General features: G+C 43.5%; 1 protein-coding gene across 9 annotated transcripts in view; it reads left to right on the top strand.

Moving 5' to 3' along the window:
• Positions 1–14,432, top strand: part of CASZ1 (castor zinc finger 1) — a 231,806-nt gene that overhangs the window by 156,907 nt on the left and 60,467 nt on the right. Inside the window, exon 5 of one of the 9 annotated variants that reach the window (XM_073657247.1) lies at positions 6,576–6,673. The exons of the other annotated variants lie outside the window; for them this stretch is intronic. The gene's annotated coding sequence lies outside the window, so the exon portion shown is untranslated. The remainder of the gene's footprint in view (positions 1–6,575; positions 6,674–14,432) is intronic. 9 annotated transcript variants of the gene reach the window in all.

Consider the following 14,432-nt stretch of genomic DNA (forward strand, 5'->3'; position numbering starts at 1 on the left):
GTGGGTTAACAACTTTTGTTTCAAGCGTTCTCACTCACCTGTGATAAGAAACAGACATGTGCAATATGAAAATCACACCTGAAACTAGATAAAAAGGGGAGAAATTGACTCCATGTTTGCTTTGTGTGTGCCCCGTATAGCATGGGGAAGAGAACTGTCTGAGGACTTGAGAACCAAAATTGTTAACAATATCAACAATCTCAAGGTTACACAAGTTCATCTCTAGAGGTCTTTATGAACCTCCATCGTATTTGACTGGAGCAATTTCAGGGTGCCAACACTTTCTACCATTGACTGAAATTGTTCATAGATGCCATAGTGTAAGATCAGAGAGCCATGATCCACATGGCCGGCATTCTGCACTTGTATTAGGAGCTTTATATTCGGCACATTACGGTAGAGTAGGAGGAACAATAAGTTGCTTTAATGAGACAGCATCATGCTGTGTGTGTGTCTTTGAATAAACAGAGCGCTCTCATAGATGCTGTGCACAGTGTTTGGCCTGGTAATATATGGTGACCCACTTTTCTCTAGTGGGGTCAATAAGGGGCACTAATGTTTTTTTCCGCAAGTGAAGTATATAATCATGTAGTATGGCTTGTTTCAATAACGCAAATGCAAGCGTCTCTGTAAATCATCAGCGTGGTGTGGATGCATGGCTGCTGGCATTTTCATATATTACGAGATCCCCAGTATCTAAATTTGCAAACACCCTTTTATGTTTTCATCTGATACAATATTATATAGTCCTTAGCAATGATCTCAGTTATGCCGCCATTGGCTCATCGACGACGTATCCATCCCTGATAATGACACCATGGATTAATTTGCTCAACTGCATGAAAATGACAGAAATGGCTTGTTCACACGTTGCATTTTGTCTGCAGCATTATACAGTACCAGCAAAGTGAATGAGATTCCTGACATCTCATGCACACGCTGCATAATTTTTCCTTGCAGATTTGAACCTTCAAAGCATCTTTTCACATCTGCAGCATGTCAGTTGTTTCAGCGTTTGTCACCAATTGAAATGGACGGGAAAAAAAATAGCAAAAATGTGCATATTTTATGCAGCGTTTTTCCCTGCCAACACTCAGAAAAATCTGCTGTAAGTACTAAGGCTATGTGCACACGATGCAGAAATGCTGCGGATTTTTCTGCAATGATAATCAGCAGCGGAAATTTCGGCAGCATGTGCACAGCACATGTGGATTATCATTGGGGAACATGGCAGGCCTTCTACCAAGCGTTTTTAAGCGTTTCCGCGGTGGAATTGCCGCTGCGGAAACTCTTAAAAAATGCATAGTGGGCACACAGCCTAAAGGTTTGGACATACCCAAAGTGTGATTGTAATCTGCTGCTTATCTTTCCTAGAACCTCAGAAGTCCAAGTCATCTTTGGGAGTTGATCACCTTTCATTTACAAGTTTCTGTAACTCCCAATTCTTACTATTGATAAAGACATCACTACACTACCCTAACATATATGGGCACCCCAACTAAGCAAGAATGAGTTTTACTGAAATTGCAATACCACGCCAATATTTATCCCATGGGTGAGCCAGGTCTTGCCACAAAACTTTGTTGTGGTCATGTTTATAAGTGTATAGGAAAACCTTCCCAAAAGAGTAAGCAGTAATATATAGTAGAAATGTATATTACGGTGCTTATTAGTAAGTTTCTGCTACAGGTAATGATTAGAGGGCTTTGTACAGTGCTTTCAGCTCTGCCTCATCTATATGATGGTGACGGTGTAGAGGAGTCGGCAGTCATGTATTGAGATTTGTTGCTAGAGAAAGGCACAACAGACAACGAAAGTTTGGTGATTACTAGCGGCAGGAACTAAATAGCCCTGTAACTGGTATGAAGGTTAATTCATGGTCTGCTAAACACAGAAAATATGATAGCGTTGTCAGACAACAAAAAAGTATGGAGGGGAAAGGAGGGGGAACATACAAACTAATCCGAAGCCAGCGGCTGCTGTGCCGTAGCAAACAAACATCCAGCCTCGCACATACACGGTGACAGTCCTGCGACGACGCTGTCTCTGCTCCATGGTGTTTGCTCAGTACAAGGAGACAGTACTTGGATTTGCTCCCTTGCTTGGTAAACAACTGTAGACACCAGACGTATTCACAAAATAAGGATGTAGGATGCGCAGCACAAGATGGAAAGACCTCACGGTTGTACCTGGTCCGTGCCTGTAGGTAAAGATGTAACAGGAGGGATACACAACGATCGCTCACATACAATTACATTACTGTTATACAAAGGCATGTGCTCTGTTATTATACAAGAATTGATTATATGCTATTTTCAGTGAAGATATGTTTACAATACTGGCGGTAATATTTTCTTCCATAAGACACATCCAGGTCCATACAGCAAAGTCTGACATACACCCTGCATGTGTGCACAGAGCAGTGTACAGCTCATGCACTTTCTATACACTGCTCTATGTACACACTTATCCAGAAGCTCAGAGCTTCTGCCTAGTGAGCAGTGCTGCCTAGTGAGTAGTGCTGCCTAGTGAGCAGTGCTGCCTAGTGAGCAGTGCTGCCCAGTGAGTAGTGCTGCCTAGTGAGCAGTGCTGCCCAGTGAGCAGTGCTGCCCAGTGAGTAGTGCTGCCTAGTGAGCAGTGCGTTTGAGATGAGTTATTTCATCAATCCTGACCCCACCAGTCTGCAGCACCTGTCATGAAAGGTGAACACATTATTTAAATATCCTTTTATGTGAGCACCGTTATACTTATCAATATGTTGGTCACACAGACCAACACCAACTGTATGGGGTATTACCTGTTCGCACAACGATGTGCTGCCGACAACGTTTATTTTTATGTTGACATACTCCAGTCTGATTGCTCTTTCTGATCGACAGCACGTTTACATGGGTTGAAGATCTGTAATGAGCGTTTGTTCATCATTCGTACCAGCTCTCCTCACTTCATTGAAAAAACAAACATTCATCCAAGCATAAAGGTGTATGCGCGGGGGTGGGGTGTATTGAAGCGGGGATGGGGTGTATTAATTGGTGTTCAACTGTCATCTTTCCTAACTGTATGCGAGGCACCTCCTCCAAAATGGAGGTGCCTGTGCAAGGTTGTTGTTCCGTGTGCTAAGACTTGCTTCAGCCCTCAGGTCCCGCTGCCTGTCAGTCCAGCCCGCCAGTCTGTCTTCCAGTCCAGCCCGCCAGTCTGTCTTCCAGTCCAGCCCGCCAGTCTGTCTTCCAGTCCAGCCCGCCAGTCTGTCTTCCAGTCCAGCCCGCCAGTCTGTCTTCCAGTCCAGCCCGCCAGTCTGTCTTCCAGTCCAGCCCGTCAGTCTGTCTTCCAGTCCAGCCCGTCAGTCTGTCTTCCAGTCCAGCCCGTCAGTCTGTCTTCCAGTCCAGCCCGTCAGTCTGTCTTCCAGTCCAGCCCGTCAGTCTGTCTTCCAGTCCAGCCCGTCAGTCTGTCTTCCAGTCCAGCCCGCCAGTCTGTCTAATAGTTCTGCCCGCCTGTCTGCCAGTTATCTGCCGTGCCCGCCAGCTTGCCTACCCGGAGCACCTGCCAGTTACCTGCCATGCCCGCCAGCCTGCCTACCCGGAGCACCTGCCAGTTACCTGCCATGCCCACCAGCCTACCTACCCGGAGCACCTGTCTGGTTATCTGCCGTGCCCGAACAGCAGCTGGGAAGCAGGAAGACGCCGGACCAGGATCGCGGTGGTGAGGGGAACGGCGTCTCTGCCGATGCTACAGTACAGTCCCCCTTTACGCCCCCTCTTCTTTAGGCCCACGAGAAATTTTTTAAGAAGATGAGGGGCATGAATGTTCTCCCTGGGTTCCCAAGACCTCTCCTCCAGGCAAAACCCCTTCCAATCCACAAGAAAGAAAGTCTTTCCTCTTACCCTCTTGGTGGCCAAAATGTTTTCTACCTCAAAGACGTCCTCAGCAGAGACTGGAGCTGGAGGGGTGCCTGGATCGTCAGAGAAGGAATTAAGGACAACCGGTTTGAGGAGGAATACATGAAAGGAGTTGGGAATCCGTAAGGTGACCGGGAGTTTCAGCTTGTAAGCAACGGGATTGATTTGGTTCAGAACTTTGAACGGACCGATGAACCGCGGACCCAACTTATAAGAAGGTATCTTGAGACGGACATATTGAGAGGAAAGCCAGACCTTGTCTCCCGGACGGAATTGAGGCGGATCCAGACGTCTCTTATCAGCATATCTCTTCATCCGCTCGGAGGACTGAAGAAGTGCAGATCTAGTGTCTTCCTAAATAGCCGAAAATTCGCTGACGAGACTCCGCGGCAGGATTGTCCACTGAAGAGGAGACAGGAAACGGAATCCGGGGGTGTCGACCGTAGACCACAAAAAACGGGGATTTAGTAGAAGACTAAGGCGAAGGCGAACATGCCCGGGGAATTGCTGGTTGCGAGGCTGCCCTTTGGAATATTGGAGCGAGATGCGGAAATCTTCTCTCCCGGGTAGTCTCCTTAGCACGTTCCAGAAAACGGATGTCAATCCGGGTACTTAATGACACCAGGTTGTCCAGGGTAGAAGGGATGTCACGACCGGCTAGCTCATCCTTGATCCGTCCGGAAAGAACCCCCCAAAAGGTGGACACCAGGGCCTCGTTCCAGGCAAGTTCAGATGCGAGGGTTCGGAAACGTATGGCATACTGGCCCACAGTGAGACTCCCTTGGAGGAGACTGAGAAGTGAGGAGGCAGTAAAAGATTTTCGTCCGGGCTCATCGAAGATCTTCCGGAAGGCAGTGAGGAAAGCCAGAAGATCGGACACCAGGGGATCCCCTCTTTCCCACAGAGGGTTTAGCCATGCCAATGCCTCCCCGGGGAGGTGAGACATGATGAACGCCACCTTGGCCCGGTCGGAGGTGAACTGGTGTGCCAGGAGTTCAAAGTGCAGCGTGCACTGATTTATTAAGCCCCGACATAAGACGGGGTCACCACCAAAACAAGGAGGTGCAGAGAGCCAGGGTCCAAAGCCGGGTGCCGCCCGGCTAGAGACGGACACAGACTGGGTGGACAGCGTGACCAAGTGGGAGTTGACAGTCCGCAGATAGGATAGTTTCCTGTTGGGATCTCTGACGTGAGACCTCCTAGTACAGGTCAGAGAGTGAAAGAGCCTGGTGGCCACCAGGTTCCATGGCCTGTGCAAACTGTTATGGATCCGGGTGGTGAAACCTCTGTGCTTCGGTGCAAGGAGGGACCAGAGGGGCGTAACTAAGTGCCTACTCAGCCTGACCCAGGTCACACGGTGGCTCAGTCGACTCCGTGAACCAGGGAGGGACCAGGCAGGTGAACCAGGTGCCACTCTGGGACCGACCTTGTGTGAGAGCAGGTGACTCCCACGGGTCAGATGACAGGAACTGACCGGTACAGCGGATGAGCACGGCAGGAAGGCAGACGGGTGGTCCGGGTAGATCAGCAGGCAGGTACGGCAGATAGTCAGACAGGTGCTTTGGGTAGGCAGGCTGGTGGGCACGGCAGGTAACTGGCTGGTGCTCCAGGCAGGCAGACTGGCGGGCACGGCAGGTAACTGGCAGGAGCTCCAGGCAGGCGGGCTCGGCAGGTAACTGGCAGGAGGCAGAGACGCCGATGCTACAGCTACGTTCAACATTTGTGTCACGTAGTGTCAAGGGACTGTGGCCACCTGCCCGATCCCTCAAACTAAGGGCGCCGTAGTCTATCCCTGTCCCCTGGATTACTCCTGAAGGTGGAGATGCCGGGTTCTCGTATCTATCTATGCTTCTAACTAAACCTTTATCTGATCCCTCTCCCCAGCCAGGGAGGTGAGGGGTAGAAGTGTATAGGAAATCACTAACCAGACAGACAGGGTTAACAGACAGGGATAAAAGAAAACTACAATCATACAAATACACTCACAAAACAGAGTGGGAAACAAAGGAGGTATGGGAAGGGGAAACCAAATGTGAGAGGATAAGGAAAAACATGCAAACTAACTCCATGCAGAAATCTCCAGAAAAACTCTCCAACCGCCAATTCCCAACACTGGACTTTCTCCCTCACCACCAAACCAGGTAGTAGAACTATCACTGGCAACTCACAAGTGGCAATGGCCAGTATATATACCAGAGGGGATTGGCCAACACTGAACAGCTGAGACAATTTAGGATGGAGAGCTCCACGAGATCAACTGAACAGATTAATCCTTGCCATGACTGCAAGGAAACCTGCTGTTTAATAGGATGGTGAAGCAGTTCATGTAACCAGACGCCGCGATCGTCTGACCCCCACTCTGTCACGGTATCCCAGAGAAAATTTGTGTCCGGATCATAGTGACAACTGATGCAGACGCAATAGCTGTAATCCTGATCTCGCCATACATACTCACTGTATTTTGCAACTGTGTTATTGCAAAAGAGACTCTTAAGTTTTGGGAGCTTTCAACTGAAACTGATTACTAATTCTGAAAGAAAGGCAAAGATTTAAACAAGAGAATCAAGTCAGACCAGTTTTGTTTTAATATGAAGGGAAAAAAAGAAACCTTTACCAGTATAATTAATGTGTTTATTTTCTTCTTGCCAAATGCAACTGCCCAAACTCTGTGTCATGAAGCTCCGGGTGGAAGCAGGAGCCACGTAGGGAGCAGCAGATGGGGAATGGTGTGACGTATTTATGACATAAAGAAAGATGGCAGACGATATAAAGGAGAGGTGAGGATGGCAGATCACATATACATAATGTTACAGTTTGCCTTGGTAGCAAAGTCTCCCTTATAATGTAAGCAGCTGCGTGTACATTAGGCTTTGTGTCACCCAGGGCCATGGATTGTAGTCTGGCAATAGTGAACTGATTTAGGGATTGTACAAATGATGAGCAGTAACTTTGCTGGGTTTGTAGCTGAACAGAAATTTAGTTGATTACCGTAATTGGACATTGTGACGTCTGGTGATAACTTGTCTCGGTTGTCAGTAGAGCATGCCTGACGTGTAAATGAAGGAGACTATTCACAATTCATGAGTGCGCTGCTCTCCTAGGGACAGAATTATTTTCTACAAATGCTTTGGACATTATGCAAATCAATAAACTTCACTAACGGGACAATAAAATGGAAAATATTATCCGATACAACCTATTATTTAAATTAAGTATCGTATGTTAAATATTTTTTTTTTTACATATATTAAAATAATCCTGAAATACTGCAGTTTTCACTGTGACCACTGGGGCTCATAACAGACTGACGCTTCCTGTCCTGTACTGATCACTTCTCAGATATAATCTCATTATCACCACCACAGGTCACAGGCGGGATTACAATGACAGGTAATACCTATATACAGAGAAGGCGATGTTCACATGTCCAGTAATCAACCATTCGAACAGATCCAGCAGGAATCCCTTAGCAAAAAATTTGTACAAACGTAGCTGTTTTGTCTGTTTCAGCTGGAACAGTTTTTTAACCCCCAAGGCTGTTTGCACGTTAATAATCAGGCCAATTTTTACAATTCTGACCAGTAAAGGTAATAACTCTGGAACACTTCAATTGATCCCACTGACTCTGAGACTGTTTTTTTCGTGACATATTGTACTTCATAATAGTGGTAACATTTCTTTGATATGACTTGCATTTATTTGTGGAAAAAAATGAGATTTGGCAAAAATTTAGAAAATTTTGCAATTTTCAAACTTTGAATTCTTATACGCTTAAATCGGAGAGATAGGTCACACAAAATAGTTAATAACATTTCCCACATGTCTACTTTACATCAGCACATTTTTTTGAAAGAACATTTATTTTTTGTTAGGAAGTTATAAGGGTTAAAGGTTGACAAGCTGTTTCTCATTTTACCAACAAAATTTTGCAAAACCATTTTTTTTTAGGGACCACATCACATTTGAAGTAACTGTGACACCATTCTAAAAACTGCATCACTTAAGGTGCTCAAAACCACATTCAAGTAGTTTATTAACCCTTCGGGTTGCTTCACAGGGATTTTAGGAATGTGGAAGAAAAAAATGAACATTTAACTTTTTTTCACTAAAATTTTACTTTAGATCCATTTTTTTTTTTTTTTTTGCAAGGGTACCAAGAAAAAAATAGACTCCAAAATTTGTTGTGCAATTTATTCAGAGCATACCGATACATATGTGGGGGAAAACTACTGTTTAGGCGCACGGCAGGGCTCGGGAAGGAGCGCCATTTGATTGTTTGAATGCAAAATTTGCTGGAATAATTAGCAGTCGCCATGTTGCGTTTGGAGAGTCCCTGATGTGTCTAAACAGTGGAAACCCCCCACAAGTGACACCATTTTGGAAACTAGACCCCTCGGGGAACGTATCTAGATGTGTGGTGAACACTTTGAACCCCCAGGTGCTTCACAGAAGTTTATAACATTGAGCAGTGAAATTAAAAAAATTACATTTTTCTCACAAAAATTTACTTTTAGCCCCATTTTTTTTTATTTTCACAAGAGTAAGAGGAGAAAATGGACCCCAAAATTTGTTGTGCAATTTCTCCTGAGTATGCCAATACCCCATATGTGGTCGAAAACTACTTTTGAGGTACAGTGGAAAGTTCAGAAGGGAAGGAGGCAAAATGAACAAAACCCATCAATTCAGGAATTGTTTTTTTATGCCGTTCTGTGTATGGTAAAATTGATAAGGCAGCTTTATTTTTCGGGTCAGTAAGATTACAGCCACATTTATATAGTATTTTTATGTCTAGGCGCTTTTACACAAAAACTATTTTATAGAAAAAATAATTATTTTTGCATTGCTGAGAGCTATAACTTTTTTATTTTTCGGCTGATGGAGGATGGAGCTGTATAGCAGCTTGTTTCTTGCGGGACAAGATGACTTTTTCAGAGATAACATTTTTATTTACATTCTTTTTGATCGCATTTTATTCCACTTTTTGTTTGGCGGTATGATAAAGCATCGTTTTTTACGGTGTTCACACTGGGGTTAACTAGTGTGACAGTTTTATGGGAAGGTCGTTCCGGACGTGGTGATACCAAATGTGTACTTTTATATATTTTTTTTTCACATAAAATTACAAATTTATCAGTACAATATATTTAGATTTTTTTTTTTTTTTACTTAGTCCCACTATAGGACTTTCACATTTAGCTGTCTGATTGCAGTTACAAAGCATAACAATGCAGGAGCATTGCTATGCTTTGCAACTGTCAGTTCTGCACTGACACAAGTTCGTTAGACCGTGCACTGCGTATGATCTAACTTAATAGTGCCTGGTGACCCGGATGTAGTCAATGCATCACCATGGCAACGATAGGGCCCCCGCGATGACATTGCGGGGTCTCTGATCCAAGAGCAGAGGGGCTTCTGTCCCTTTGCCTGCTCGCTAAATGCTGCGATCGTGGGCACCGCTCTTGGCACTGAAAGCTGTCAGAATCAGCAGACACCCGGCCGCGATCACGTAGTACATCCAAGGTCAGGAAGCACTTCCGAACCAGGACGTACTGAGTGCTTCCAAGGTCGGGAAGGGGTTAACATTGATTAACGGATCTGTTATTTAGGTATTTGTTGTTCTCCCGTTTGAAACGGACCCTTTTTTTTTTCTTACCGGATCAGTTTCAGATAGATGATTACTTGAATGTCCACATGTCTAGTCCATCTGAAATCCGTTTTTGAAAAATGGACAAAATAGTTGGGTGTGCACAACTTTTTTTGCCAACGGATTGTTGCTGGATCCGTTCTAACTGATGATTACTGGACATGTGAATATAGCCTAACAAAGGATCCACAATAGGCGAGGATCACCTCTTTCTTGTACAATGACTGAAAACACCTTTATATACAGTAGATAGGTGATGTCACAGCGCACCTCCTACTCCTGCTGTACAATGACTGATAACACCTCTATATACAGCTGATGGCACAGAATCCACCATTTAGGTGATGTCACAGCTCACCTCCTACTCCTGCTGTACAATGACTGATAACACCTCTATATACAGCTGATGGCACAGAATCCACCATTTAGGTGATGTCACAGCTCACCTCCTACTCCTGCTGTACAATGACTGATAACACCTCTATATACAGCTGATGGCACAGAATCCACCATTTAGGTGATGTCACAGCTCACCTCCTACTCCTGCTGTACAATGACTGATAACACCTCTATATACAGCTGATGGCACAGAATCCACCATTTAGGTGATGTCACAGCTCACCTCCTAAACATTATCTCATAGAAATCAACAAATGATCTCCAGTCTATAGTTTTGCTATGCTCCATTCTTCTGTTTACCGGCAGCTTAGGCAATATGGCTGCCTCCATAATCATGTACAGAAAACAGAATCAACAACCAAAATCGACATCCAAAAAATAAAACCATTAAAAATATATCACTGTTTTAATTATTCCAAAACAATATTATGTTAAAACAAATATATTCCATACGCATTGGGCTTGTCCCTCTATTAATTTCTGCAAGAAGGTGCACTTATTAGTGGGAAAGGAACTAAATATCTTTCTATCATTAAAGGGGCTCTCCAAGAATTTAATAAAATGGCCTCTGTCATGTAACTCAAATGGCAGCCTGTCCTAATCACATGTCAGGTCCCGGGAGTTGTTTGTTGTCAGACTACAGCCCGCCCTGTGTCTCAACTGACAGAGGAGCTATATCATAATCACATATACCTCAGTGAGCTGCTAGGAGAATAAATAAGTCTCTTCGCAGACTGTGCACAGGGATTGAGGCTGGAGAAAAAAAATCATTTGTGCTCAGTCAACTGACCATATTTATTTATTCTCCTATCATATTCCTTCTCCTCAGCTCGCTGAGGTATGTGTACTTAAGCTACAGCTCCTCTTTCAGTTGAGACACAAGTCAGGCTGTGTCTGATTTTGAACGGTCGATCCTTTTGTTCTCTAAAAGATAAGCCACTGCCAGAGATGCCTGTCACCAGCTCTCTGAGACCAACTGTTATGTTCAACCGAGTGAGCATGCTCCTGTGTATGGAGGAGGCGGCAGAGAGAGCTGCTTGCTTGAACGGTCAGCCAAACCACCATTTTGTAAAATGTAAGGAGGGCTTTAAAATAAAGTATCCTGCTAGGGAGTTAACTTTTCTACTGCATTCTATACATGGAACCAGTTGGTTTGTCACCAGTTTTGGGTATTGTAAAAGTTCTGACAAAATAGAAAATTTTGGGGATATGGACAAAGTTTAATAAGGGTTGGTGGGCGGGTGGAAAGATGATGATAGGCTATTCACTGGTTTGTATTCTTCTTGTAGTGTTGGTACTATTTAATTTATTATTATTAAAATCGGTATAGATGATACATTCCCTTCAATGAATATAGATATTCAAACCTGACCGCCTTTTTAGATAGATGCATCCTCATTGTAAGATCAGCAATTCTATAAACTTTCCTTCTTCTACGCTGTTTGACTGATTGGTAACTGTTAATCTTGTCTGTTTTACATTTGATGGGATTTCACTGTCTATAATCCAACTAATCTCGTGTAGGATTATATGTTACATCCAGTTACCACAGAGAATTCTGACCTTTTGTCAGAAATTATTATTTATGTTCTCATGCAGCGAACTGTGTGCATCCTTGACTCTTATCATTTTCTTGTTCACTACCATGATGTTAGCAGGCAGAACACCATGCGTCGATACGGTCTCAGATAGGTACTCTGATGTCACCGTCGTTGACGAATTTTACATTACACAGTACTGTGCATCAAAAGGCAAAGTAAATGCACAAAAGAGAAATCTAAATCAAATCAATATTTGGTGTGACCACACCTTGCCTTCAGAACATCATCAAAGCATCAATTCATCTAGGTATACCTGTCACTTGTACACAGTTTTAAAGGAACTCAGCAGGAGGTTGTTCCAAACATCTTGAAGAACTAACCACAGATCTCCTGTGAATGTAGGTAGGCTGGGGCAAATCCTTCCATCTCTTATTGTAATCCCACAAATACTGAATGACGTTGAGATCGGGACTCTGTGGGGACTTTATAGTACTCCTTGTTTTTTGTAACGTTTAAGATATTTCTTAATGACATTGTCTTTATGATTGTGATTGCTCTCCTGCTATAGAATAATTTGGATTCAATCAGACGCCTCCATGATGGATGACTATCGGCCTATATTTCTGAGCACTGAGGACACCAAGAAATGGGCAACGCTGCGAACCATAATTGCAGCTGTCTGCAAAGGAAACTTAGTGCAGCAGCTGAGACACATCATGAAACGGGAAGATGTCCAGCAATCCCATCAGCTCAGACCTGGCAGCAACCAGTGGGACCAGCTACACCCATCCAATATTCGGAGAAGTTTGATCAAAAGCGGACTCCTTGGAAGAATTAAGGCCAAAAACCATACTTTCGACATGGAAACCAGGCCAAGCAGCTCAATTATGCACGAAAATATAGTAACCGGGGTGCAGAAAAATGGTAGCAGCTACTTTGGACTGTGGAGTCACAATGTGAAATATTTGTCTGCAACAGAAGCAGTCTGTTCACCAGAGGCCGGAGAGCGTCACAATAATAAGTGTCTGCTGGAACAGTGAACCATGGTGGAGAGTCCAGCAAGTTTGGGTCAAGACTAATGGTGTCCTTAATACTGAGAAATACAGGCAGATATATAGTTACCCATCAAACATACAGTCAATGTTATTACGATCTATCATCAACTTAAAGATGAACAAGGAAACCTAGAATTTATGATCCGGCCCTATAGAGCCCTGATTGCACATCATCCAGTCTGTATTGGAAAAACACAAAAGGATCTGCACAAGCCTCATACACAGAAGATCTGGGGTTCGTTCTCAAAGATGTTTGGAACAACCTCCTGCCAAGTTCCTTTATAAACTGTGTACAAGTCACCGAGAAGAAGTGATAAAAGTAGATCCACGTAGGAGTCTTAATATTCCATAAAAAATTATGTTTATTGTTGAACTAAAAGAACATGAGAGATAAAGAGCTGCAACAAAAATAATTAAAAATGTATATAAGAATGGAAGAGTGCTGGCTTCTACATGGGTCTTCTTGTATCACTATATAGGGCTTTTTGCTGTGCAGCAGACAGGTGAGCTGATTGTCATTTCTTGGTACTAGAAGAAGTGATGGAGGCGACCTGCAGTAACCAAATATTGATGGGATTTAGACTTCTCTTTTGTTCATTAACTGACTATTAACACTATTTTTCACAGCTTGTTACTTTCTAGCATTTTTTCACACCTGCCTAAAACTTTTGCACAGTAATGTAAGTAAGTAAGAGCCTTAACAAGACCAATGAACACAAAGAAAACATAATAAAACAGGTCTTCCAAATATGTCTTCTAAAGATAGTGCCTCCTCCCCAGAAATTTCTCATCTATGACAATGAACTTAAAATGTTTTGCATTGTATTTTACCCTAGACCCGATTTGATAAAATTAACGCACCTATTAATTTACATATTTCTAGACAACAATGAAGTCACAATTAGCGTTGAGCCTTAGGGCACCTAAGAGAGGAGGTAAAGCAACAGGTATGGGTCGTGTTACACCTTGTCCTCATCCAAGGTACGGTGCCGGCATGCTGACTGCTGTAATTACAGGACAGGGAGACTGTCACATTCAGACGACTGAGGAACACAGCCATCCAAGGTCTTACGCTGTATTTTTCACTGAAATGCAAAGATGCACGTTTTTTTTCGGGTCTTCAATTTAGCATTGGAGAATTTTATAATTTAGTAATTAAAATCTCTGATAGGCTTTAGAAATTGCAGCTAATTGAATTTAATGGGAAGATGATTTTCAATTTTATTTGATTATAGGGACCCCTGGCATTGGCATTTATGGGAAAAAAAATGGAGAACGCACTGTGTGGGCTGGGATGGCAGAATTGAATTGGGGGTAATCTGATTTTCTCATCATGGCTTTCACTATAATTTTCCTATAATTTTCCATTAGATATCTAGTTTACAAATACTCACTAAGAAGCCTAGAGAAAGGAGGCTGCCAGCTAACAGGATTATAGAGAAGGAGAGGCCAGTGTGCCAACAGTGCTTATGTAAACACGCTGCCACGCCTTAGTACACAAAGACAGGCGAACATACATGCACAAACTGGTACACACAGCCTACAGATTACATACATGCACAAACTGGTACACACAGCCTACAGATTACATACATGCACAAACTGGTACACACAGCCTACAGATTACATACATGCACAAACTGGTACACACAGCCTACAGATTACATACATGCACAAACTGGTACACACAGCCTACAGATTACATACATGCACAAACTGGTACACACAGCCTACAGATTACATACATGCACAAACTGGTACACACAGCCTACAGATTACATACATGCACAAACTGGTACACACAGCCTACAGATTACATACATGCACAAACTGGTACACACAGCCTACAGATTACATACATGCACAAACTGGTACACACAGCCTACAGATTACATAC

Source organism: Phyllobates terribilis, unplaced genomic scaffold, assembly GCF_046119375.1.
Source record: "Phyllobates terribilis strain yellow unplaced genomic scaffold, ASM4611937v1 Scaffold_12__6_contigs__length_324123572, whole genome shotgun sequence".
Taxonomy (NCBI): domain Eukaryota; kingdom Metazoa; phylum Chordata; class Amphibia; order Anura; family Dendrobatidae; genus Phyllobates; species Phyllobates terribilis.